Below are 27,687 nucleotides of genomic sequence, written 5' to 3' on the forward strand. Positions count from 1 at the left end.
GTGCTTGCAACTTCACCTACTAGCTTTTCAATCACACTTGATGTTGAGGTTTCATTTATAAACGGTTTATAAAGGGTTAATGGATTTTGCAATAAACAGTTAATCTAGTGTTATAGAATGCAACCGATCACTAAATTGCTTATAACCCAGCCTTATAACCATCTATAACATGTACCAGTCATGTACCTGTAATATGCTTATAGCTGGCCAAAACATGGGAAATTCAGGCATTTTGGAATTGAATTCGTTTCATTCTGGTTTGGGGGTGGGGCAGCATGGGGACCCAGCTCCACAAGGAGTCTGGAAGCTCTGGGGTCCCCAGTCCTGGGGGCAGTCCACAAGGCAGGGCTGCCTTGAAACTGTGGACCCTGGAGCCTGCACCAGGAACTCTTTATTGGAAAATTCCCAACCCGCTCTGTTTATACCATCTGTTAATCATTCGTTAACCCTTTGTAAGCCTTTATAAATGGAACCTGAATATAGAGTGTGACTCTACCTTCAGGTAAATGTCAGAGAGAAGAGCCTCCATAGACACAGCTCCTCTATTTTCCACCCACATCAAAGTTTTCACTTACCCCCACTGTCCATGAGCTTGGTTTGACCCTTGACACTGAACTGTCCCTGTCCATCCACGTCTCTTACATCAGCAGATCTGCCTATCGCCACCTCCCAACACCATCCAGGTTGCCAGTGACTCAACATCCTCTCTGCTCAAGTCCTCACCGTCCCTTTAGCTCCTCACACCTTGACGGCTGAAACCCCTTCATGACGGCACCCCTGGACACCAGCTCTCCATTCTCCAGCACATGCAGAATCCCTGCTTGCCAACCTTCTCACACCTCCATCGCCCCAGCCCAGCTCTTTGGAGCAGGGTCCGTCTACGGACAGCACCTAGCACAATGGGGCCCTGATCCCGACTGGGTCCTTCGGCTGCTCCCACAAAGCAAAATAAATAATAATAATCCTCAGACAACGTCACTAGCTCCCCAGCCATTTCAGGATCCAGGTCAGAATCGCCCTGCTTAGGTGAAGTCCAGGCTCTGTTGAAGTCAATGGGAGTTTTCCTACTGATGTCAATGGAACCAGAATTTCATCCTTTATTTTTAATGCTCTCCATGGACTTGCTCCACCTCACTCCAGGGAGTGTCTCTGCCACTGTTTATCTGACAATAGTCCCTCCTCGCTCAGCATGGGAGGCTTCTCCGCAGCACCTGCAATCTGGAGTGTGCCTTGGGGGTGGGGGCCATGAGTGGGGCCATGGGCAGAAGGGGCAGGGGGCTAGCCTCCCCAAGGGGAAGTTTCACCCACCACCCATGGTAAGCACCATGTCTGGTAAGTGTTTGCAGGATCAGATCTTGAAGTTGTATCGCATTACGCTACTGTTAAACCTTGCCTGGCAAGTAACAGCCAGAGAACCCCAGTTCCTGAGTTCCCAGGAGCTGTCTGCCTGCAGCGTCCAGTCCCTCTCACTGGGCACTCACAGAAATTATTACGTTCGCTGCCTCCAAAGGGACAGAGCACAGCTCAGCCTGTTACATTAGCTGAAGACTTACACTTCACTTTACTACACAGCACTAAGCTGGTTTTGTAATAAAACAATAAGTTCATTAACAAAGACAAGTGATATAAGTGATATTAAGCAAGAATAAAAGAGACAGTTATGATTATAAATAAAACACAACAATACACAATAGTGTTTAAAATTTAATTTTAGCACATTTTAATTGCCTACGCAATTTTCTTAATTACATCAAGTTACCAGCATCCCCAGCCCTCCAGACTGGGAGATCCAACTTTCACAAGGTGCTGTACCCTGTGTGGGTATGTCTATACAGCAATGAGATTCCCATGGATGGCCCATGCCAGCTGCCACCCAAGCTCTAGGACCTTCACCGCTCACAGGGTCCCAGAGCCCAGGCCCCATCCCAAGCCTGAATGTCTACACCACAACTAAACAGCCCCTGAGCCCAAGCCCCACAAACCTGAGTCAGCTGGCACGGGCCATTGTCTCTGCCTCTAGAGCCACAAAGAACTTTCGGGGGGTGCAGATTCTGTCCCCCCAGCATGATTGTTAAATGATCTTCTCCCCTGCATGTTTAGCTTGATGACTTTGTTTACCTTATAGGTAAATATCCTTCCATTGTCCTATGCCAGTAACCATGTCAGTCAGACAGGTAAATACACATTCCTTTGTCTCAGGCAGGCTGGGTTTTATGCTTTGCCTCCCAAACATATTTTACAAACCCATAACTCTTTGTACACCACCCAACACAAACCCCATAACTCTTTGTACACCACCCGTACATACGTCACATCATGATTTTTGGGAGCAGCATGTCACCAGTTTACATATGATACCTTACATGACACCTCTATATTATGACAACAATCTGCTGAGGCAACGAGTGTGTCAGGGCTGATCTGAGCTACAGCATGGGGGGGCCCTCTGCCAGATGGCCTGGGGTCACAACTACATTGTAGGGAAGGTTGGTGCTGCATTGCTGGGCCTGGTTCTTTGCTCCTCTGAGAACATTCATGGCTCGACATTCCAAATTCTTCCCCCCTCGAGTGTTAGCAGCACATTCCCAGTGTTGGGGGAGTGTTTGTGTGTGTGTCTTTTCACGTAAGAGCTATTATCATGGCACCATCGATAGGAAATGTAAAAAAAAGATATCCTCAGAGGCAGGACTGGGGCAGTGAAGAAATTACAGGATAGCTGAAATCCATAAGGAAAAGCACCTGTTGGAGTTCAACATTCAATACCACACATGCATTCTCATAAGATAGTCCCAGATAACTGGAGAACGTTGTTCAATAATGTAGGCATCCTTTCATGATCAGTATGTTGGAAGGGCTTAAGCCAAAAGCAATGCAATGGCCCGAGCCTGCTGCTGAATGGCATTTGCAATCCCAAGTTCAACACACTTTTATGCTTGGCTGCTGAGCAGGGATGGACGAGCCAGTTTGGATGAAGGAGAAACAGCCCAAACTTTTGCCCCAAACTCAAGCTGAACTTGAACCTCATCTGGGGTTTGGAAACATTTTTTCTTTATTCCCCATTAATTTCTTTCAAATCCCTCCATGTCCCCCAACTCCATCTCTCTCCCCAAATAGTGTTTATTTATAGCCTTTCTGAAGCTCTGGCCAAGACCAAATACCACAAAAGGATTTGCAGCTTCGCTGGAAACAAAAGGTCCTGGAAAGTGCAAAGATTTCCCCGTCTGGAGATGTCCAGCCCTGTTTTGCAGTCTCAACAGGTTCAGGTACAATTTGGATCAGGATCAGAACTTTGTGGGGGTAAAATGTTAATTTGGGTTTGGTTTGAAGACAGGTTCAGGTCCCTTCTTATTTAATCCAGAGAACATGTGCAGCCCAAGCAATGAGGAACTCCCACTACATCCCACCCAAGTGATTACCCTGGCTAGGGCTTGCAGGTGAGAAGATAGCTCACATTTCATGGACCTTTCAGTTCTTGGCCTCTCCACTGAGGGGGACAACTAGAAAGCCAGTTAGTATCAGCCAGGATGTTGGAATTTTTGTACATTTGAACACCTGTCTACCTGTGATGGGAAAGAGACCACTGGTTCATTACGCGCAGGCCACCGAGCACCTATTGGATGGTAATGACTTTGAGCTGCAACCGACCTGGGCTGGGTTGAAGCCATGTGATCTACTTCGGGGGTGACTGACACATTTTTATGATGTGGACCTTAGTTTAATAAATACTGTCTTGTGGGCACTGCTCTTCCTCCCATTTATAATCACATGGACCTGCCTCCCCTCCCATTCACGATCGCATGGACCCCACCCCCTCCCCATTCACAGTCGCACAGACACCCCCTCCCATTTACAGTCATGTAACACGCCACTGACAACTATGATTTAGTGTTTCAGATCCCACTATGCCAAGCTGCCCAATGCCTGACTTTAGCCAGCATTATTAGTCTTTCACTTTCTTGGAGAGACAGTGGTCTGGTAGTTGGAGCACTCTTCCCATCTCTGCCCCCAGATGGATCACTGTGTGCCCTCGAGAAAGTCACTTCACTCCCTTTGTCCCAGTATAAAATCGAAACAACATTTCCCAGCCACTGGTGCAAGTTGAGGGCCTTAAAAAATTAATGTTTATAACGACCTTTCAGATCTGCACATGAAAAAGCAATATTCTGTGCCCTTAAATCACATGGTTTTATGCCCCCTTTTGTATAGCGCTTTGAGATCGATCGATGAAATATGATACATACATGCTAAGTAATATCAATTAAATTGTACACAGGAGGAAAATATAAGTTACCAGCCCACACGACAAGATCTGCCTTTGGGAAGGCAAATGGAGCCAGGCAGATTGCAGGAGGAAGTTCCTGCCTGGAGAATAAAGTGCTTTATGCAGCATGCCCTCCGCTTCACCCCACCTGAAAGCCAGGCCCGACAGGGCAACTCTGGCTTCTGTTTATGCAGCTCAAGTCCAGACCAATTTACAGTGCTAGACACTGAAATCTTCCTATTCAAAAGGATTACAAATTTCTGTCTGATCCGCTAATTAGGAATGGGAGATATGACAGTGACTGTTAACAGCCATTTAGAAACTGTTCAGAAGGCATTTAGGTGTCATTAGCACACAGCGCTGTGGCTCTGCATATGCTTTCTGAGAGATGAACCATGGATCCACCAGGCCACCCAAGTGCCCCTGCGTCCCTCTGCTCTCCAGCTCAGAGAAGGCTCAGGAAGTGAGGCTTAGTTCTCCACAGAGGAGCGGTGGGCAGGGACCGACCGTGCTGGGCTTGGGATGCCTCTAGGCAAGCTGGCTCCCAGCCCCACTGCCATTGCTTTATATTTATTTAACCAAATTAAAACCTACTTAGCGGGGCCATCTCAGGCAGGGGAGACAAATCCCATCTTCACGCAGCTCCCAAAGCCCAGAGATGCTGGATCCAGGAGGCGAGGTTGCCTGCATTTCACCAGCACTAACATCGGCTCTTGGGGGATTCGAAAGCCTGGATTTACAGTCTTTCCCGAGTTGCACAACTCTTTCCCCCTCCAGCCTCTTTCTAATGCTTTTTCTTCCCCCAAACAATGTTTGTCCTTGGAAGAGAATGGAGATGGGTCTGGCTAGTGAACGATTCAAAGGACTAAACAAAGAGGCTAATTCACCACTGCCCTGAGCCTGGTGTTGTCATTCACACCAGGGCAAGGTGGGTGTAAATCACTCCCATTCTGATCAGCGTGTATTTCACCCCCTGTTTGCACTGGCATCAATTGTTATTATCTATATTATCTATTATGGGGGCAGCCAGCTATAATGGTCAAGGGCTCAGGACTCCATTCTGCCAGGCACTGCACAGACACGTGCAGTCTTTGCCCCAGAGAGCTCGTAATCTGCATAACAGTCGGGATGACACCAAGTGCAGGACAACGGATAATCAGGCCCCATATGAATGTGCTTGGCTGATCAATGGAAGCTGGGTTCTGCAAGGTGCCGAGGGCCTCCTCTGAGCCTCACCTACAAGCTCATGAAGATACCAAGGAGTGGAATTGGTCAGGGCGATTGTTGCATCAAACACTAATTGAATACAGAGGGCTGAGGAGATACTATACTTACTTGAGAACACTAGAAGCAGCAATCCAGGGGGCTAGAATTAGGAACTAAAGAGATTAATTAAATACCCCCACCTCCCAAAAAAGTGTGGCTGAAGTCCTCACAGTGAGAGCTAATAGACTGTGGATTAGAAACCCTGTCAGGAGCAAGCAGTCATGCACTAGACAAGGGGCGATGGACATGACATGACCCATTAGCTTTTTTCCTGCTTGAAGTTCTATGGTTTGCAGCAATTGATTCCTTCATCCCTGTGTTTGGGCTGAGGGAGATGAGAACACAGCTCCAGTTTCATTGTGCACTGGCATCATGCAAAACGTCAGCTGCACGGCTCTGGGAACTGTCTCTTTGCTGCTGACTGTTCCAACATCAGGCTAGTGAGCTGGGCTCCATCTGAAGAATGGGTATTTTGGAAGGGAGGGGGCTGTCCCTTAACCATGGAGAACTGGGAATAGTAATAATAATCCTTGCACTTAACGCCTGTCATCAGAGTATCTCAGACACTTTACAAACACAACCCACTTCATATGGAAATTGTTAATGCCTCCTTCAGAGAAGCACATCTGCCAAGCTCCTGGAACAACGCGATGGCTTCCTGGTGACTGGGTGAACCATCACTCGACCCTGAGGATTTGTCCAAACTACCATCTTGTCTCCACTTCCTGTTCCTGGGCAAAGTAATAATGAAAGGAGTAACCACCAAGCTCCAACAGCGTGTAACATCAGACAATATCCTGGATGTCTCACAATCAGGGCTCAGACCAGGTCACAGCACAGAGACATCTTCAGTGGCACTAAAAGATGACTTCCTCATGGCCATGGGCACAGGTAAGATCTCCACGGTCATACTCCTGGACCCCTCTGCAGCCTTTGACACAGTGGACCACAAGGTACTACTAACATGCCTACATGACACAGCAGAGGTAGATAGCCCAGCAGTCCCATGGCCCTGATAATTCCTCTCCAGCAGAACTCAGAGAAGTGGTGCTCCTCCTTGCCAGAGACCCTCACCTGTGGGGACCCACAGGGATCCAGACAATCCCCGTTCGTCTTCAATAGCTACATGAGCCCATGGGGAGAGCTAGTGAGACCCCATGGGCTTAGCTGCCAATAGGAGGCCAACAACACTCAAGTGTAAACTTCATTCTCCACCAATGCAACCGCCACCACTACAAAGCTTCAGAATGCCTCCAGGAGCTCTTGGCTGAAAAGCAGCTGGGTCAAGCTGAACCCAGGTAGGACTGACGTGATACTGGTCTGAAGGGGACATCGCTTTGAAGAACTAGCCAAGATGCTGGGTTCATCTTCCATTGACGGTGCACAGCCTCCATTCATCAAAGTGATGCAAAGCCTCAGAGCCCTTCTTTCACCCACAGCTCACTCTGAAACTCTGCCCCTTTCTCCAGGATGAGAACTTGGCTACAGGACAAACTTCCGAGGAGAGTAGGCAAAGCCAGGCCCATCTTTAGAAGACACTAAAACAGGAATGTCACTGCAAGAACATCCCCAATACCACACACATCCCCGATAACCCACACACACCCCTCAAAAAACAATTGACAGATCCACCAACCAATGAACAAACCCTTCATAACCCAACATAAAACCCTCATACTCCAGGCAGAAATTTGATGCAAAAAAGAGAGAACAGCCAGAGACTGCATGAAGTCCACTCAGGACTTTGCTGTTGCCATTGATTTTACTTGGAAAGCGCTCAGATACTTGGGCAGCAGTATAAAACCCTATGGCAGATATGCCCCAGTCATGTGCCCATAATTCTCTAGTTATGTAGTGCAACAACACACATTAACGGCCAGATTTCCAAAAGAGCTCAGCACCCAATATGCATCCAACGTGTTGCGCTCTTCTGGAAATCTGGCTCTCATTTATGAAGCCCAGTAATATCCTGTGAGCCCATTATTTTTATTATTCATCTTTTTTATGGTAGTGCCCAAAGGCCAACCAAGAAGGGGGGCCCATTGTGCTGGGTGCAGTACAAACACAGAATGGTAGTTGGCCCTGACCCATAGTGCTTTCAATCTATATAGATAAGCCAGACACAGGATGGGAGTAGAACACACAAGCAGAGTGAACAGTGGGACGGCAGCAAATGCTCCATTATTTATTCATTTATTTTTGATTGGGTTTAGTTCACAGGCATCAGCTAAATGGAATGAACAGAGGGACAGGGCAGTGTGGAAGGGGCAGATGTGGAGTGAAGGGACTGTGAGGGAGGAGGGATTATTATCCTCAGTTGACCCAGTCAGGCCCAAAGAAGGTAGGTGACTTTTCCCAAGCTACACTGTGAGTTGGTGGCAAAGCTGGGAATAGAACCCAGGCGGTCTGGTGACCAGTCGCATGCTCTACCCACTAGACAACACTCCCTCCCTGTTCCTGAACTCATCTCCCAAATGCTCCCTTCTATCTCACGTACATTCCACTCTCCTCGCAGCGGGTACCAAATCTCCCTGGGTGACTTCCCAGCAATGATCTATTTCTACTGATCCCAGACAACGGGACTGAGAGGGGGCTGGAGGGACTCACGCAACTCGATCAACCCAAGAACAGAAAGGCAGCGAGGGAAACATTGACGTGCTCTGAAGGGAGAGAGGAAACAGACTACCCCTCATAACTGAGCAGGACTGGCTGAAAGCTAAGTCAGAGACCTCCTGTTGATTGTCCTCCCATCAACCCAAGACTGATGGGAGGACACTCGAGTCCGATTTTATCTCCTCCTTGGTGACTGAGGGAGAGACTACAATAGCCAGACTGCAGCTTTGTGGCAGGCAGTATCAAAGTCAAACAGTTGCCTCACATAGAGTATCTCTGCCTGTGTTTAAGAAATATCTCACTCTCGCTGTCAGCGGTCCGAGGCATTTAGATTCTATCAGACTCTCTTAACACTGGGGCCTGGTGGGCTGAGAAATGATGAGAGAAACTGGCAGCAAGGGATATTTCTCGCTCCGATTTCTATGGCAAGAAACATGTCAGGGATTCAGGAACTAGCGAGGTCTCCCCTGCACATTTCTTGGCAATGGACAAGTCTTTCTCCATTATTCAAGGTGATTTGCAAAAGGGAAAAAAAATTGAGGCAGGGCCTCTGTATAGGCCTAAAATAGCTTTTCCTTTATTTGTAATCTTTAGTTCCTCTTTTTTACTTCATTTAATTCTTTTTTGTTTTGGAAGTGCTTTTTCTTGCTAATTTCACATTGAAAATTCAGGCCTGGTCTTCCCCAAGTCCCCTGCCCCCCCACCCCCTTGGAAGACTCTGTGGATGACTGGAAAGCTAACAGGATTGTAACTTCAGAGGCCCCATGCAAGTGAAACTCATCATCTGAGGCCATGTGTACATGAGCCAAAGAAGTGCTTTTAAAAACCAATTTAGTTCAAGAAACGTCCCCCCCTTAAAACTCATTTAGACACAGGCCTGGTCTACACTACAAAATTAAGTTGGCTTAATTCTGTCACTCAGAGGTGTGAAAAATCCACCCCTCAGAGCAGTGTTATTAAGCAGGGCCGCCCAGAGGGGGGGGCAAGAGGGGCAATTTGCCCCAGGCCCCGAACCCCACAGGGGCCCCCACCAGAGTTTTTCGGGGCCCCTGGAGCGGGGTTCTTCACTCGCTCCGGGGGGCCCGGAAAACTCTTGCGGGGCCGGGCGCAGGAGCTTCTTCTGCTCCCGGTCTTCGCCGGCGGCGGGTCCTTCCGCTCCGGGGCAGAAGGACCCCCCGCTGGCGAATTACCACCGAAGACGGAGCGGGACCCGCCGCCGAGTTCAGCTTGGTCTTCGGCGGTAATTTGGCGGTGGGGGGCTCTTCCCTTCCGGGACCCGCTGCCGAAGTGCCCCGAAGACCGGGGGCCCCCCTCCGCCGAATTACCGCCGAAGACCGGGCTGCACTTCGGTGGTGGGTCCCGCTTTGGCGGTAATTTGGCAGCGGGGGGGGGCGCCCCGCCGCGGGTCTTCGGGGCACTTCGGCGGCGGGTCCCGGAACGGAAGGGCCCCCCGTTGCCGAAGACCCCGGGCCCCCGGAATCCTCTGGGCGGCCCTGTTATTAAGCCAACCTAACCCCCGGTGTAGACAGTGTTTGCTCAATGAAAGAATACTTCCCGTTGGCGTAGATAGCGTCTACACTGACGCGCTATTGTGCTGCTATAGCATTTTGAGTGTAGACATACCCAGAGCTTAATTTTGGCATCTAGGCTATGACCTGACCCGCTCAAACAATATAAAAGGTGTTAATCTGTATCTGTATTAAATTAAGCTTATTCACTTGAAAACAAGCACTCTTTTGCCCCTGTGTACATGGCTTGAGAGGGGAAGGGATTTTAGCCAGATTGGCCTGAATGCACAAAAGGAGTTAGGCACCTGAAACAAATCACTGGAGTTCTCAAAGCCTGTAGGTGCCTGAGCTCCTATACAGTGAATGGGGAGAGAGAGGGACCCTAGACTGCGATTCACAAAAGTCAGCATGCTAGGCTGGGAGCCACCTAAGCTAGCCAATGGAAAATGCTGATGACAGGGATGTGCGCTAAGTCCCATCCCCATCTTGGAAGCAGGCACCTAAATTGGGGCTGCAGGGAGACACTGATCTCTGCTTACAATATTTTTGGGTGGGTTAAGGGAGCTACTGTTGTGGCTCCTTGTGCCATGTAGCAGTTTAGACAGTTTAGTGTCCTTTTTCTTTTGTAGAGAAGCAAAGTTTGTGTTGTAAATGGCTTGTCTAGTTTTTGTAAAGTTTGTCCATGAGGAAGTTTGTGTAGAAGGCTGGTTTTTCATCAGAATGTCTAGTTTTGAGAGTTCAGTCTTAATCTTCCCCTGTTTGCTGTATAGGATGTTGATCAGGTGGTTTCGCAGTTTCTTTGACAGTGTGTGGCACAATCTGTCAGCATAGTCTGTGTGATATGTAGATTGTAATGGATTTTTTACCTTTAGTCCTTTTGGTATGATGTCCATCTGTTTGCATTTGGAAAGGAAGATGATGTCTGTCTGTATCTGTACGAGTTTTTTCATGAAGTTGATGGATTTCCACTCCATACGGCTAAATGCAGTGCCTTGCATAATGAAACCTGATCTCTGCTTGCAATTCTTAGCTGCAAACCCTCTCTTGGCAGTATATGCTTACACCACCTGCGCAAGTAGCAGCAGCTCCTTTGTACATTTTAGCCCAGGGGTTTGGGTTCTGATCTGGAATGTGGGAGAGCCCTCCCCTGGTTCAAGTCTCCCCTCTGCCTGAAGAGAAGGGATTTGAACAGGGATTTGCCACCTCTCAGGTGAGTGCTCTAACCACTGGGCTATGGGATATTGCTCCTGCAGCCTTTCCCATTGAAGTTGTTGCACCCTGGATAAATAGTTAGAGTTACTGGAGAAGGAGGACTGGGTCCTGGGCCTCTCACATCCTGGGTGAGTGCTCTAACCACCAGATTCCTCTTCCCTCTGAGCACGCCTACCAGGCACTGAGTGAATTTAGGTGCCTACAGGATTCAGTGGGAGTTCTGCACATCACAGTGGTCCTAAAACCTAGACACCTAACTCCTCTTGGACATTCAGGTCAGTGTTTACAACTCTTTGCTTTTTGCTAATACTAGTTAACTCCAACAACCAACCAACAGTTAGGAGAAAAGCTCTCTGTTGAAAATTCAATATTACTTCACTTTCAATGAAAGGCTGAGAAAGTTCTTGCTCCAGTTCTCTGGACCTCTAGGGAGACTTCCAGCAAAAACAGAGAAAAGACTTGGTATTCCTATATTTCTATGGTTAATTTTCTTCAAAAAAATTAATTCAAATTAAAACAAAATCCAGGCCACTTTTCACATCAGAAAGAAGCCAGGACACAGAGTCAATGAGCCCAGTTCTGATCTCGCAACAGTGTAAATCAGGACCAAGTCTACAGAAATCAGTGGAGCTTGGTGTGAGATCAGAATCAGGCCCAGTGTGTTATTTTTTCCATTTCAGATCACCTTTAAAGACTAAGGAGCTTCACAGCAAGCTCTGTTGTTTAGTTCAAGTAGACCCATGTAAGCAGAAAGCCACAAAGGAGGTGAGCAGGTACGAATACTCCTAGGCTATGGCTTTGATCTGTGCCTGTCAAGGCATAACACACAGTCGCGCCGGTGAGTGTTCCCACAACACTTCCTGTTCAACCACTGAGGAGGCTCTGCCACCTAGATGCTGTATTTGCTGGTCCCGGTGTTTTTTCTGGTCAGTTATTGCTTGGGCATGTGCACTGTCTGCTCCATTCTGGATGTCCTGCAGAAACAGAGAGCAGTGTCCTCCTTGGCATTGTGAAGATGCTCTGTTCCTCCTGTAGGCCTGACCCTCCTGGTGGTTATGAGGTGCCCCGTGGTGCAGAGGGCAGCACTGGTATCTTGGCAGGTTATCAATCACTCTCTCTTGGAACCCAACACTGTCTTCCTTGCAATAGGGGTAACCCTTTGGTATGTTTGCTCGTGTTTCTGCACTGTCCTAGCACACAGCTGTTTAGTAACTACTTCAGGGTTAGTTGTCTTTGGCTGAAGATATTTGTTGGATACCGGGGCTGAGGTTGTTGTCCTACGCGTGAGGCTCTGAACTGGTGATCCTTGCAATGCACTGTAAAGGTGTGTTCAAATGCTTTACCAATGTTAATAGCTGACCCCTTGAATCCACTAGGGCTCTTTTCAGATCAGGTTGCAAAATGGTTGCTTTCATTGCAGGCATGACATCCCACAGCTTGAATTGTATTTTCTTGCATGCATTTTTAATTAGACACACTTCTGTTCTTTCACTCCTTGGTGACACACTCACTTGGGAAGTACAATTTTCACTGGCCCTGCAAATACCAATTTGCTCTTTGCAACGTCAAGTCATTTCTCACTTGGCTTTAGCATGAGGACACCAGCCTGGCTATCAGTTATACCTCCACAAATAAATTCTCCCTCGGTTAACTGACCGAATTCATGCATCTGTCCCTTAATGATCAACTGGCTCACCTGGCCCTTGGTTTCTTGTAAAGACAATGTGTCTTTCCCAAGTCACATTCCTTCCTGGATCAAAGTAGTCTCGAAAGTTCAGAACAACTTTGTCCAGAAGTTTTCATGCTCCCCCTGGAGCTCCAGTATTGCCAAAGCTTTGCCTCCGGTATGTAGATATACTTTGATGTGAGCCATCACTGTTTTTTCCTCAGTCTGCCCCTCAGGCCCACAGGTTTCCCTCAAGATGCACGTATGCTAGACAGTGCACCCTCCCTTTAAGTTTGTTGTCTATGTCAGTGGTAGCCTTCCAGCCCTTTCAACACATCCTCATATTTCTCTAGTGAAGTTGTGACGATCTTTGTCAGATCTTGCTGTATAGCAGGGGTCGGCAACCTTTTGGAAGTGCTGTGCCGAGTCTTCATTTATTCACTCTAATTTAAGGTTTCGCGTGCCAGTAATACATTTTAACATTTTTAGAAGGTCTCTTTCTATAAGTCTATAATATATAACTAAACTATTGTTGTATGTAAAGTAAATAAGGTTTTTAAAAAATTTAAGAAGCTTCATTTAAAATTAAATTAAAATGCAGAGCCCCCCCGGACCAATGTCCAGGACCCGGGCAGCCTGAGTGCCACTGAAAATCAGCTCGCATGCCGCCTTCAGCACACGTGCCATAGGTTGCCTACCCCTGCTGTATAGCAAAGCACTTGCCTAGCAGATCCAACCCTTGGCTTGTCTCCAGGACCCAAATAGGTGTTCTGTCCTTGTAACAATAACAAAGGTATGTCTGCTTCTCTGCTTATTGTGTGTCGGAGTGAGATTGCATCTGCCCACAGTGTAAACATGGAGGCCTTTGTCCGCTTCACCAGCAGCGCTCTCTTTGTCAGGTTGCACCAGAGTCATGCTGGGACTTTGTGGATTTCAGCACCCTTGTCTGCAACTTGTGTGCCATCCCTTTTAAATGCAACAGACCACTGTTTGCAGGTGATGCCTGGATTCCATGCACATCACTGCAACTAGCCTGGATTTCTTCATGCCACTCACCAGTTTGTTTTGTCTACCTTGGGGAACAAATGGTTACAAGCAGCGGCAAATTCTGCACTGATGCCTGGATGCTGGACAGTGCCTCTATGCATTATTCACTCCTCCAGTCCCCGACCTTGTCTAGACTGGCCGCGGACTCTTCTTTGCACTGACTGTGTTCAATACGCCTCTTCCTTTTCTATGCATCCGGTGTGCACGCGGTGCAGTAACTCACGCATGCTTTCTTGACTGTCTTAGGTATTTGTAAGACTCCTATTACCCTGGCATCCTCTGTATTCAGAGGCTGCCTTTGTAATTTTGCCTCTTCCGCTTGGCAGGTTCCTGTGGCTTTTTCCAGAATTAAATCGCAGTCTTTCAGCAAACACTCACATACCTCCCCATCTCTGCCCCCCTGCCGCCAGCCTCTCTCTAATCACCAAATCTCTTAGGGGGGCAAAACTGCAAGACTGGCTGTTAAACTTCAAGTCAGACGCATTCCTCAGTGCTTTCTCGTGCCTTGTGTGTGCAGTGTGATGCCTCTGCGGCTTACATTCTTCCAGGGAACACCCAGGGCCAGATTTACTGGCCCACTCCATTCCATTTGGGAGACGCAAGCAGTGCAAAGGGAGCAGAAATGGGGGTGCCTCAGGGTCAAGGCGAGGAAGCTGTGTCCCAGCCAGGCCCCAGTTGTCTGACAGGCTGCAGGACGGCAGAAGCCCAGTAGACGATCAGACAGCTGTATCTGACTCCCTTAAAAACTACCACCACACACACGGCATCTAGCACAGGGCTCTCAAACACGCGGCCCGTGAAGTTATTGTCTGCGGCCTACGAGCTCCTCATAGCCCGCCCACCACACCCCAGTGTTTACCTAGAGCGGCTCTGGCCTGGCGTGCACCGGGGGTAGGCCTCCCTGCCTGCCCCTCCTGCTCCCGCGCTGCTCTGGGAAGCGGAAAGAACGTGGGGGAAGAGAGGCGCAGGGGCGTGTGTTGATATTGCTTCAGGCACCGCCCCCAGCAGCTCCCATTGGCCGCGGTTCCCCGTTCCAGCCAATGGGAGATACTGGGGGCGGTGCCTGAAGCAACAGCAACACACACTCCTGTGCCCTTGCTCCCCCACGTTCCAGCCACTTCCCAGAGCAGCAGGGGGGCTCCGTGCTCCCAGTGCGCGCTGGGCCAGATCCCGCCCCCCGAGCCCCTCCTGCAGTCGAATCCCCTACCCTGAGCCCCTTGCCGCACCCTGCACCCCGACCCCCTGCCACACCCCTCCTGCACCCCAACCCACTGCCCTGAGCCCCCTGCCGCACTCCTCCTGCACCCCAACCCCCTGCCACACCCCTCCTGCACCCCAACCTCCTGCTGCACCCCTCCTGCACCCCAACCCCCTGCCACACCCCTCATCCCTCCTGCACCCCACACCCCAACTCCCTGCCCTGAGCCCCTGCCACACCCCACACCCCTCCTACACCCCCTGGGGGCAGGGAGTTGGAATGGGGGCGGGGAAGGGGTGGGAAGGGGTGGGGCAGGGGGCAAGGCCTCATGGAAGGGGTGGAGTGGGGGCGGGGCCGAGGGCAGCAGGGGGAGATGTCAGTAATGTGTCCCTCGGGCCAATGTACTAGTCCTCATGTGGCCCTCATGGTCATTTGAGTTTGAGACTCCTGATCTAGCAGATCTCAGCCAGAGCTGAGAATTGACTCCTCTATGCCACAGGCTGTGCTATAGAACTCCATCGAAAGCCCCACTGTGTGCAGGAGAGAGCAGGAAACCAGTGGAAATGTCCAGGCTCTCCACCCCACGACTGGAGAACTGCATCCTCAAGACCCTTTTACTGTGTGACCTGATATGGCTACACCACAGCCATGAGGTATGACTGCAGGTCGTGTACACATACCCAAGCTGGCTTTAATCTAACTAGCTTGGGGACTGGTATCTGGGGGAGTCACGTGCCTCAGTGCAGGCTGTACAAGCCCACCCAGAAGCTTGAGTAATTATTCACGTGGCTTCGCTGCTGTGACTTCACTGGTCTGCACCCAAGCTAACTAGATTAAAGCTAGCTCAGGTACGTCCACCTGAGCTGCAGTCACCCATCATGCTTGTAGAATAGACATACCTTGAGATGTGCCAAATGCAACTCAGCTGAAGCTGGAGACAGGCAATATGATATTGACAGATATTTAGGGAAAGGACTGCTGTCAAGATAGGGCCTTTGGGTCTGTCTACACTGCAGTTACCCACCCACGGCTGGCCTGTGCCAGCTGACTCTGGCTCGGGCTAAGGGCTGTTTGATTGTGGTGTAGATGTTCAGGCTCGGACTGCAACCTGAGCTCTGGGATCCTCCCACCTCGTGGGGTCCTAAAGTCGGAACGTCTCTGCTGCAATTAAACAGTCCCTTAGGCTGAGCCCTGGAAGTGTGAGTCACATGGCATGGGCCAGCCATGGGTGTCTAATTGCAGTGTAGATATACCCTGCGAGGCCTCCTGAACTCCTGGGAGCTGGGTGGCAATGGATGTCCCGTATCTGGCACAAGAACGGGACAGATTCTACTCCCAGTTTCTCCAGTATAAATCCAGAGTAATCCAGAGTAATCCCTGAGCAATGGAGTATCAGAGAGGCATAGATGGGAACCGTGTGCAGCCTAGTGAGTGTCAAGTAATCTCAGCTCTTATCAGCAAAGGCGATGGTGGAGACTCTCATAAGAATGGCCATACTGGGTGAGACCAATAGTCCATGTAGCCCAATATCCTGTCTTCTGACAGTGGCCAGTGCCAGGTGCTTCACAGGGAATGAACAGAACAGGTAGTCATTGAGTGATCCATCCTCTGTTGTAAACCCCCAACTTCTGGCAAACTCAAAGCATGGTGTTGCATCCCTGACCATCTTTGCCAATAGCCATTGATGGACCTATCCTCAATTATCGTATCTAGTTCTTTTTTGAACTACGTTATAGTTTTGGCCTTCACAACATCCCTGGGCAAAGAGTTCCACAGGTTGACCATTGTTTTGTTTGTTTTAGTCCTGCTGCCTATTAATTTCATTGGGTGACCCCTAGTTCTTGTGTTACATGAAGGAGTAAATAACATTTCCTTATTCACTTTGTTCACACCAGTCAAGATTTCATAGACCTACATAATATCCCTCCTCAGTCACCTCTTTTCCAAGCTGAAAAGTCCCAGTCTTTTCAATCTCTCCTCATATGAAAGCTGTTCCATACCCCTCATCATTTTTATTACCCTTCTCTGTACCTTTTCCAATCCCAATATATATTTTTTGAGACTGGGCAACCAGAACTGCATACAGTATTCAAGGTGTGGGCATACCGTGGATTTATAATGAGGCATTATGATATTTTCTGTCTTATTATCTATCCCTTTCCTAACGGTTCCTAACATTGTTAGCTTTTTTGACTCCCTCTGCACGTTGAGAGGATGTTTTCAGAGAACTATCCACAATTACTCCAAGATCTTTTCTTGAGTGGTAACAAATTTAGACCCCATCATTTTGTATGTATAGTTGGGATTATGTTTTCCAGTGTGCATTACTTTGCATTTATCAACATTGAATTTCATCTGTCATTTTGTTGCCCAGTCACATTGTTTTGTGAGATCCCTTTGTAACTCTTTGCAGTCAGCTTTGGACTTAACTATCTTGAGTAATTTAGTATCATCTGCAAATTTTGCCACCTCACTGTTTACCCCTTTTCCAGATCATTTATGAATAGGTTGAACAGTACTGGTCCCAGTACAGACCCCTGGAGAACACCGCTATTTACCTCTCTCCATTCTGAAAACTGACCATTTATTCCTACCCTCTGTTTCTTATCTTTTAATCAGTTACTGATCCATGAGAGGACCTTCCCTCTTATCCTATGACAGCTTACTTTGCTTAAGAGCCTTTGGTGAGGGACCTTGTCAAAGGCTTTCTGAAAATCTAAGTACACTATATTCACTGGATCCCCCTTGTCCACATGCTTGTTGAGCCCCTGAAATAATTCTAATAGATTAGTGAGGCATGATTTCCCTTTACAAAAGCACGTTGACTCTTCCCCATCATATTGTGTTTATCTGTGTGTCTGATAAATATGTTCTTTACTATAGTTTCAACAAATTTGCCTGGTATTGAAGTTAGGTTTACTGGCCTGTAATTGCCGGGATTGCCTCTGGAGCCTTAAAAAAAAATTGTGGTCCCATTAGCTATCTGCCAGTCATCTGGTACAGAAGCTGATTTAAATGATAGGTTACATACCACACTCCAACATAAAGCCTTCAGCACCAAAAGTACAAAAGTAAAAGTACACATCCAGAGTAAAGGACGTGAGCAGGAGGCCAGCAGCCAGAGCAAGAGGATCAAGCAGGGATCAAGGGAGGGGAGACAGCTAAGATAATCGCGGGTTAGGTCTCACTCAGAGGCATAGTGCAGGCTGAAAGGCATTGGCCCTGAAGGATGCAATGTAAGTGATCTTGAAAGAATCTGTCTGGGAGCAACCCCAGGATGTGGCTGCTCATGCAAAGATTTCTGCTCTGAAAAGCAGCAAGAGGAGGAGTTGGGCTTTCAGGGTGAAAACAGGAGAATCAGAGCCTAATTCAAAGCTGGGGTAACTCCACTGACGTCCGCAACTAGAAAGGATCTTGGGCTCTTGTGAAAACCCCCTCTACTGCAATGCTCCAGACAAAGCTTGGGCATCAGTTAAGCTCCCTATGTAGTGGGAATTAACTGGTGCCCAGGCCTGGCTAGCGCACCACAAAGGAGAGGATTTCACCCTCAGTGTCTCTGCACAACCTACACCTCCAAATAGCGTAAGAAACAAAACACCCCCTCTCTAAACTGCTATGTCAAACTGACTAGAAAATCCCTACCCCCCACCCCCGAAGCAGAGGTGGCGGCACAGGTGGTCCACAGAGTTTTTATAGCATATTAGAACAGGAACAACACTGACAATTCAAATGTCTGAAGGAAAACAACAGCTTGTTCTGCCAGGGAAGAACTGTAGTGCTCCATGGGTGCTTCTGGGCCTGGCCTGTGGCCTCACCCATTTGGGGGTTAGAGGGGATCTGATCTGGGCATAAAGTGTGGGCCCCTCCTCCGCTTGGTAGGAGGAGAGCTTAATGAATGCGGGGAGGGGTGCTGAGGAAGAGGGAGCTGCATTCCAGGAGATACTTGTGCCATGGATGAGCAATGGGACACAGACAGGTGACCCGCTGAAGACGGGCTCCTCAGAGCTACAGCTTGGACCCAGACATGTTGCCTTCCACGGGCGAACAACCTCGCCCCACTGAGGTGATCTTTTCGCAGCCAGTGTCGCTTCACACTTTACTGCACAGCCGCAAGAGCCTCAGCCCAGGGAGCAGGTGAGAGGCGTTGGATTTTCCTAACCTCCTCGCCATTGCAGAAGAGCCTTTTGCAAAGTAGCTGCACTCTGACCTAGTGCAAAAGCTCACAGGCCCAAATTCACTTCTTGGCTGGTGCAGGGACAGAGGGGAGGCAGCTGGCGCCTTCTCCCATAGGGGTGTGGCTTGGCTCTTGACCCTGGTCAGGTCAGCCAATAAAGCCTGCCCTAATTTGCATCCATGCTGCCAAGGCCCTCTAGAACAGTGGTTCTCAAACTAGGGCTGCCGCCTGTACAGGGAAAGCCACTGGCGGGCCGGGCTGGTTTGTTTACCTGCCGCGTCTGCAGGTTCGGCCGATTGCTGCTCCCACTGGCCATGGTTCGCCGCTTTAGGCCAATGGGGGCATCAGGAAGCAGCACGGGCCGAGGGATGTGCTGGCCGCCCTTCCTGCAACCCCCATTGCCTGGAGCAGTGAACCGCGGCCAGTAGGAGCTGCAATTGGCCGAACCTGCGGATGCGGCAGGAAAATAAACTGGCCCGGCCCGCCAGGGGCTTTCCCTGAACAAGTGGCAGCCCTAGTTTGAGAACCGCTGCTCTAGAATACTGCAGCGGCACAGCATGGCCAGGGAGTACGAACTTCCAGCCATTCCCGCTTCTGACCCTGAAACACACCCCATGCCAAGGCCTCCTGAAGGGGGAATTCACCATGGTCTGTTTCCATATGGCACGCCTGAATCAGGCCCACAGCACTCAGTTCTCCATTGCAGGGCTATAACTATCCACAGATCAGGTACAATGCAGACAGCAGCAACCCAAGCTCCCCTTGTCCCTGCTGTCCCACCTGTGTGTCTCAGCCCTGACCTGGCGGTAACGTATCGAGGAGCGAGAGGGTGACAGACTCCACGGCTCATTCGGTCCTTGGTCTGTCTCCTGAGACTGCCAACAACAGTGCCACCAATAATGATGATGGGCTCCCCTCCTCCGCCCAGAAACAGAACCTAGCCCATCAACGTGTGCCAAGAAGCCTCCAGCTGGTAATAATGTTGGGTCACTTCCAACTGAGCTCAGATCTGAACCAGATACCTAGAGGTGCCACTGTCCCACTGCCGTGCCTCACAGCCATGACTAAACCTTTCCAGGAACAGTAATTTGCACGTCTGAAGAGTGAGGCACCAGTTGGGATGAAGGTACATTTGGGCAAAGACAAGAGAATCCAGTAAATGTTGAGAGGGGTGGGGTAGAACTGAAATGTTTCATCACCATGGGACTATTTAAACCAACCAGACTCAGATTAGAGTAATACCATCAGCTAGATTCTAGGCCCATCAGCTAAGCTGTTGTCTCTTTAAGAGATGCCCCCTGCTACTGAATATTTTGGCGATGCTAGGCAGGAACCCTGGAGAAAACGGAAGGCCTCAAGACAGTCCTGCTCCAGAAGAGGCACCGTGAGAGCTTATGCAACCATAAACCAAGGTGTCAGTAATTTGATGCCTACGGGACATTTGCACATGGTCATGAGGGATTCAGGTTTAAGGTCATTATCTCCCAAATGGTAAAACCTGCAAAAGGCTGGTGCTTTGGGTGATCCGCTAAAGCAGCAGTTCTCCACCAGGGGTCTGGGGCCCCTGGGGGCTGCAAGCAGGTTTCAGAGGGTCCACCAAGCATGGCCAGTATTAGACTCATTGGAGCCCAGGGCAGAGAGCCAAAGCCCTGCTGTACAGAGCTGAAACCTGGGGCCCTGAGCTCAGCCACCTGGGGCTGAAGTGGAAACCTGAACAACTTAGCTTCGCGGGGGCCCCTGTGGTGTGGGGCCCCAGGCAATTGCCCTGCTTTCTGCCCCCCTAGCACCGGCTCTGGCTTTTATATGCAGAAAATCAGTTGTGGCGGCACAGGTGGTCCACAGAGTTTTTATAGCATATTAGACGGGCCTCAGAAAGAAAAAAGTTGGGAACTTCTGTGCTAAAGGACACAAATGTTGATCTCTGTGGTGCAGCATGGAAAATGAGGTGCATTTTAGGGCCAATAAATAAGCAAATATTCCCTCCGACAGGAGACCAGCCCATCTTTAAAGGTAAATCAGAACTGATGAAAGGGCCAGGAGGGATGGTATTTGTGCTTTGGAAAATTTGGCATTCCTCAGTCTCTCCCCTCCTCTCCTCTCCCTGCTGCTGGGAGGAGTGGGGTTGGGGGGTCCACCATGAATTCATTCGGCTCTGAATTGGGAACCCAATGAGGGAGGGCCAGGATAGCCAGGGAGCATCTTTGTTTTGCATGGACCAATTCAGGAGAGACCCAGCATTCAAATGCAACCACTCTGGGATGTGCAGAAAGCTCCGGGGCAGAAATCAATCGATTGCCACTTAGTGCATAGGCTTGAGAATGGATTACTTTGTGGCCATTAATCAGTCAACACGTTAGCAATCAGGAATCACAATGGGTTTAAAGAAAAGCCTTGGCACAGACACAGAATAGATCCAGGCTGGGCCAGAGCCAGCCAAGGGCTTTTGCCCCACCCATATCATGCATACAAGGCTGGGCAAGGCTACTCCATGCATCAGCACCACCAGAGTCACCCCAAAAGACGGCAATATGGACTTTGAGAGAAACAGTGCAATTAAAATACAACAGGGGCAAATTTGGGATGCTTTGCTAATGACATCAACAGTCTTATTTAAATAAAGCATCAACTCATCTTCTCACCCTTCCACTGGCTCCCCACTGATTTCAGGATTCAGCCTGGCATTCTGCTGCTTTGGAACACTCACTGCATGGACTTGTTCCTACTTTCTTTATGGCTCTTCTGCAAACACAAGATCCCCGTGACCCCGTCCCTGTTGGCTCCTGCAGCCTCCATGCTCTGAACTGAAGCTCAGAGCTGACCAGTGCCATTTCACGCAGGGCACTAACCTCCTATGTTCTATTGTTAAGAGTGTCCATGAGAAATGCAGAATCATAAAACGGGGAGCAAAGGAAATATCCTCACACTAGACCAGCAGCCTGGAATTCTACCCTCCCTATTCTGTTATTAACCTTTTATCCGTCACTCTGGGTCTCCATCCCATAACTGGAACTTGACGGGTGGTGACTGATGGTCAGTGGCCAACGAATCCCAGACATGCAGGTTGGCTGAGCCTAGGTACCTCTGGGACTGTCCTACTCTGGGAAAATGCAGCCTTGCATGTGGCTCTGTCTGCAACCTGTGATTGCGGGGCTGCGGCAGCAGCACACGAATTCCCAGAGTATGGCAACATATTGCTTTTAAGACCTCATCAAGGGTTTTTGTTGCGGCACCGAATGTGCGGTGAACACAGCGCAAACCTCCTGGCGTGCGCCCTTGTGCCTCCAGAAGCAGGGCTGCTGCCGCACGTCTAGGAATAGTTATGCTCAATGAAGGTGAGTGGTAACAGAGGGGACGTACAACTCGGTGGCTGAAAATCTATAACCGTCAATGTTACAAGCATCCAGCTACAACAGGACTTGCTCTCTGCCTTTGGACCAGCACTGACACAGGGGTTTCTTAGGAAGCTGTACAGAACACAGGGTATTGGATAATTATTTCAGCTCCCCAGCTCACAAAGAGGAACTTGGCGGGGGGATGTCCTCATTTAGCAGACTCCTATTGCTAATCCCATTGTGGTTTATGCTGTAGTGCCGATCCCAACTGATAGTCATGTTATCATTTAAAACCATTAGTAAGAAACTCTTCCCCGTCCTGTGTCCTGCTAGGGAGACCAGTTCCAACCACCCCACGCTGCTGGCTGAAGCAGCTCAGGGCTTAGGCAGAGTGCCACAGATGACCCCGTCAGACAGGACTAGGGACAGTCCTGCACTGCAGTTGCACCGGTGGTGAATCATGCCTCCAAGTGCAGATGAGGCCACATGGACATCCGGGGGAGTTCTAAGAAAAGCCAAGTGCAAAAGAATAACAAAGGTAACCAAACATTTTCTATGCCCAGGTGAGATTCCCTTTGAGTGCAAGGGAGGTTTATATGCTACTCTGTTTGCCCATCTCTAAGATGTGTATTTTGAATTTGCAGACGGTTAATGGAGTTAAGGACAGGAAGGGATGGATAGCATCAGTCTGAGCCAGGCACCTTGCAGGTAGATACTGTGCAACAGGGGCGGCTCTAGAAATCGGGCTGCCCCAAGCAGCGCGGAGCGCTGGGCCGCCCTTCCCCGGTCCCGCGGCGGGTCCCCTCTTCCCGCGGCTCCGGTTGAGCTCCTGCCGGCATGCCTGCGGCAGGTCCACCGGAGCCCGACCTGGTCCCTCCCGGGTGGTGGACCTGAGTTTTCATGCCGGGGAGCTCCACCGAGCCAAATGCCGCCCCGAAACGGCCGCCGCGCCTGCTTGGCTGCCCCAGCTGCCCCTGCTTCCCAGCTGCCCGCAGCACTACCAGTGTGTGTCAGTTCCAACCTGCAGCCCCCGACCCTATTCCACTGTTGTGTCCACACAGTCTCTCACTCATAGGTGCTGAGTTTTTCTTTTCCCCAGGGGTGCTTCACCCCAGCTCTGACCCAAGGCCTCACCCCCACTCCACCTCTTCCTGCCTCAGCTCCCTCCCCCCCCCCCCCCCCCATCCACACTGCCACACCACCCCTCTCCCAGTCACTAAACAGCTGTTTGGTAGCACCCCCAATCAGCTGTTTGGTGGCATCCTGATCAGCTAATTGGGGGGGGGGGGGCACCACCAAACAGCTGATTGGGGGTGCCATCAAACAGCTGCAGCTGGTGGGTGCTGACCACCAATTATTTTTTTCTCGTGGGTGCTCCAGGCCCAAAACACCTTTGGAGTCAGCACCTGTGCTCTCACTCCTGACCTGCAGCACCAGCTGCTATTTCAGTCCAGGGCCATAACACAACTCTGCCAGCGCATTTCATTTCTGCCCTCCAGCCTGCACTGCTGGTCCCGCACCCAGCTCAGTCAATGCACCTGAACCCTGACCCGCAGTGCCAGCTTCTGTGCCAGTTCTGGGCCTCTCCTGAGCACACAACGACAATGCCACTGAACTGAGTTATGATTTTGTTATGCTTCAAACATGTTCACGGGGACCCTGGTTGAGCTCAACAGACTCACTTCCCATTGGCCCTGTGTCTCCAGGCACAGCTGAGTACGTTCCCCCTGGATTCAACACCCCTCGCGCACACTGACTGAAATGGGGCTGCCCATATGATCCTGGGGCTTAAACAAAGGGATCAATCTAACGGCGAAGGGAAAAGGAGCTCCAAGCACTGGGATGTGTGTGGCTGCTGCTGTGTTCGTTTCCAGCCACCGCCATGCAAAGCACAGGCATTTCATTGGCTAGGGGGCGTTTTCATTCACAGCACATGTGCTGGTTTGCGCATAACTAGGCCAGCTCCTGTCAGTTCATGAGAGTGCTCCCTAGCCCCAGAACGACCGTGGCTAAATGTCCCTGTGGCCCGTCCCCCCATGCAGCGCACATGTGGCAAGGAGGGTGGGAGAAGGATTCAGCCAGCACGGCTGCTACACTGCCCGTCATTTGGCTCCCTGGCCATTAACAAAGACAGCAAGAGCAGAATCACTGTGCCGCTCCCAGGGGAGTCAGAGCTGGCACCTCACTCCCCAGGGCAGACAAAAGAAACGAATACTAACAAGGGCCCCTGCTTCCCTGGCAGCGAAGAGGAAATTCAAGGAAACAAACACACAGACACACTAATTGCTGGGGCTAGGCCTCTCCTTGGAAGGAGCCCATGGCAGGTGACTAGACAGTGAAGAAACCAGGGCACTTTGGGGCTGGCTCCATAGTTCTGCATGGAGAGACGGGAATCCTGTGTTACCCGGTGTGAGCCCCCGTCCGAGACCACACTGGGTTGTGGGGCTCACCTCCAAAGATCCCACTGTAATTGGGCATGAGGTCCTCTCAATGACCCTTCTATGTTATGGGGCTCCCCTCTAACGACCCCATCGTCCATGGGCATGAGATCCCCTCCCAAGACCCCACGGTGCTATGGAGAAGTTGGCAACCTTCCAAAATGCCTGCTGTGCTATTGGGGTCTCCTATCACATCCCTGTATTTTGGGAGGTCCCTGGGGAGTTTGTTGAGGCTGACCCTCTAAACCATCAAGCGCCTAGCAATGGACTTTCCTCCCCACATCCAGTTGCATTTCAGTGGGCCCCAGTTGTTGGCTTTTTGGGGGGGGGTGCTATCCATTAGGGCTCCAACTGCAATACAGGACATGCACCCCAAGGTCCCCATTGTATTTTGGGAAGGGTGAAGCGTGCTGCGTTACCCTCTGTGCCTCCAGCATAATTACAGGGGGTTGCAATGTGTATTTAAATGAGCCTGGGAAGCAGTTTGTGATTCACCATGGACCCTGCTGCTGCTATTAGGAAGGAATTGTGAGATCTGACTAGTTTGGGAACTGCTCCGCACCTGACGTTAGTGTGGTTGCTAGGTGATTAAACCATCCATCTGTTTATGACAGCACAGGAGAACAGTGAGTCAGTCCCTTTTTGTACGAGAAAGAGAATGACTCGATTCAGCCTCATCCCCCACCCTGCTACTCCCCAACTGGGATGGGCCCTGTCCTCACTGGACATTCACAATGAGCCACTTGAAAGGGGCCCCTACCTAGCACAGATGTGACTGCAGGCTGCAACCACTCTGAATGCATTGCAAAAGCTGCATGCCATCTCAACAGCATGCTGCTCCATCACCACTCAGTACTCCGGCCTGGCAACACGGCAGGAGATCCACAGTGGTCAGGGCTGAAGCCAAACAGCTATAAAATTACAGGGATCGAAAAACATTTATTCTGGGCGAGACAGACTTAAAGATCTTGTGACTGAGAATGCAGCTGCTCAGCAGAAGACTAAGGGTGACATCCTAGCCCCATGGAAGTCGAGAAGAGTTTGACCGTTGGCTTCAATGGGGCCAGGATTTCACCATCTGAAAACGTAGGAGTACGTGGGCAGCCTTAGCATTCTGCATCCATGTGTTGGTCTCTGCCATCTCAGGGGCCCAAAGGGGATCATTCTAAATCAATCCGTGTAGATAACTTCAGACCCATTGGGCTGTTTTTAACAATATAACAAGAGCAGGGTGGAAAAGGGTAAGTTGGTTTAGTGACAAATTTCAAAGTTTCCCAAGTTTGACACATCCAAATACATGTTTCTAGTTTTGTTTTTAGTGTCGTCCCCCCCGCCGCCGCTGCCTTTTCTTTTTCTCCCTTCAACCACTTTTTAGTGGCAAAATGGACAAAGGAAAAAGATGGGAAAGGGGAACAAAAACACCCACAAAAGAATTGGTTTTTCAGTGTTGGGGAGTTTTGGTTGAAAAACTGAAAAACTTCTTACAAATGAAAAAATGTCCACCCAAAAATGTTATTTTTAAAGGCCACATTTCAACCACAAAAAAAATTTGAACAATTTTTTTTAAGAGTTCTACTAAATCACACGGTGAATATGATTGAAGGTCAGCCAGAATGTGCAGACTCTGCTTGTATTTCGGTGCAGAGGAACTGTTGTGTGCAAATCCAGACAAATCAGACACCACCAAGGCTTTATTGTTGTCACTTAACTCCACACTATGGGCCAGATCCCACTGAAGTCCATAGAAAAACTCCTGTTAATTTCACTGGCATTTGGCTCAGACCTCATGGCCATTAGGATCCTCACATCAGCAGTGGATGCGAATAGATGAGCTAGAGCAGTGGTTCTCAACCAGGCATACGCCTACCTCTGGAGTATGCAGAGGTCTTCCAGGGGGTACATCAACTCATCTAGATATTTGCCTAGTTTTACAACAGGTTACATAAAAAGCACTAGCAAAGTCAGTACAAACTAAAATTTCATACAGACAATGACTTGTTTATACTGCTCTCTATACTATATATACACTGAAATGTAAGTACAGCATTTATTATCAGAGGGGTAGCTGTGTTAGTCTGGATCTGTAAAAGCAGCAAAGAGTCCTGTGACACCTTATAGACTAACAGACATATAGGAGCATGAACTTTCGTGGGTGAATACCCACTTCGTCGGATGCATGTGGGTATTTATACAGTATTTATATTCCAGTTGGTTTATTTTATACTTATATGGTAAAAATGAGAACGTGAGCAATTGTTTGGTAACAGTGTGCTGTGACACTGTTGAATTTTCATGTCTGATGTTGTAAGCAAGTAGTTTTTAAGCGAGGTGAAACTTGGGGGTACGCAAGACAAAGACTCCTGCAAGGGGTATTATAGTCTGGAAAGATTGAGAGCCGCCGGGCTAGGGCAGTGGTTCCCAAACTGCGACTCATGGAGCACTGGTTGGTTACAGGGTGATGCCGCTCCTCCTTGTTTCCAATAGCTTCTGTAGCTGTCCAGGCTCCTCACTGCTGCCAGAAAGGAAGAGGAGGAGCTGGCCTCGCTCCTAGGGGATACTCCTTCATAAGAGGAGGATAGGGCACAAAAGTTGCCCTCCAAGTCTATAGATACCATGTCCAGGCAGGAATGAGGTAGCTGGGCAATATGTGCAGGAAAGAAGGGGTGGCCAGGCAGGACATGCAGGAGAGAAGGGAACTGAGTGGTGGGGATGCAGGTGCACTGAGGGGAGAAGTGGACCAGGTGACAGAGGCAGGAGCAGGGGGAGCAGATGGAACAAAGGGGGATGGGAGACAGCAGACCAAGTTCTCTGCTGATGTAACTTGCTGACTTCAGTGGAAATACGTCAGCAGAGTCTGGCCCAGCATGGGGCCAGGCCAAACCCGTATCACAGTAGCAACAGTTGAGACTACACTAGCTCCTTCCCTAGTGTTGGGTTCCACCTAAGCAATTGCTGCAGCTGCAAAAGGCACA

At 49.7% G+C, this 27,687-nt stretch overlaps 1 long non-coding RNA gene across 1 annotated transcript in view; it reads left to right on the plus strand.

Annotated features, from left to right (window-relative positions):
* The window catches only part of LOC120380193, a 40,586-nt gene extending 17,953 nt beyond the window's left edge, over nt 1-22,633 (plus strand). Inside the window, exon 4 of the long non-coding RNA XR_005587646.1 lies at nt 22,611-22,633. This is a non-coding gene — a long non-coding RNA (uncharacterized LOC120380193). The remainder of the gene's footprint in view (nt 1-22,610) is intronic.
* Nucleotides 22,634-27,687: the final 5,054 nt, after the last annotated feature.

Source organism: Mauremys reevesii, linkage group 13 (genome assembly GCF_016161935.1).
Source record: "Mauremys reevesii isolate NIE-2019 linkage group 13, ASM1616193v1, whole genome shotgun sequence".
NCBI lineage: Eukaryota > Metazoa > Chordata > Testudines > Geoemydidae > Mauremys > Mauremys reevesii.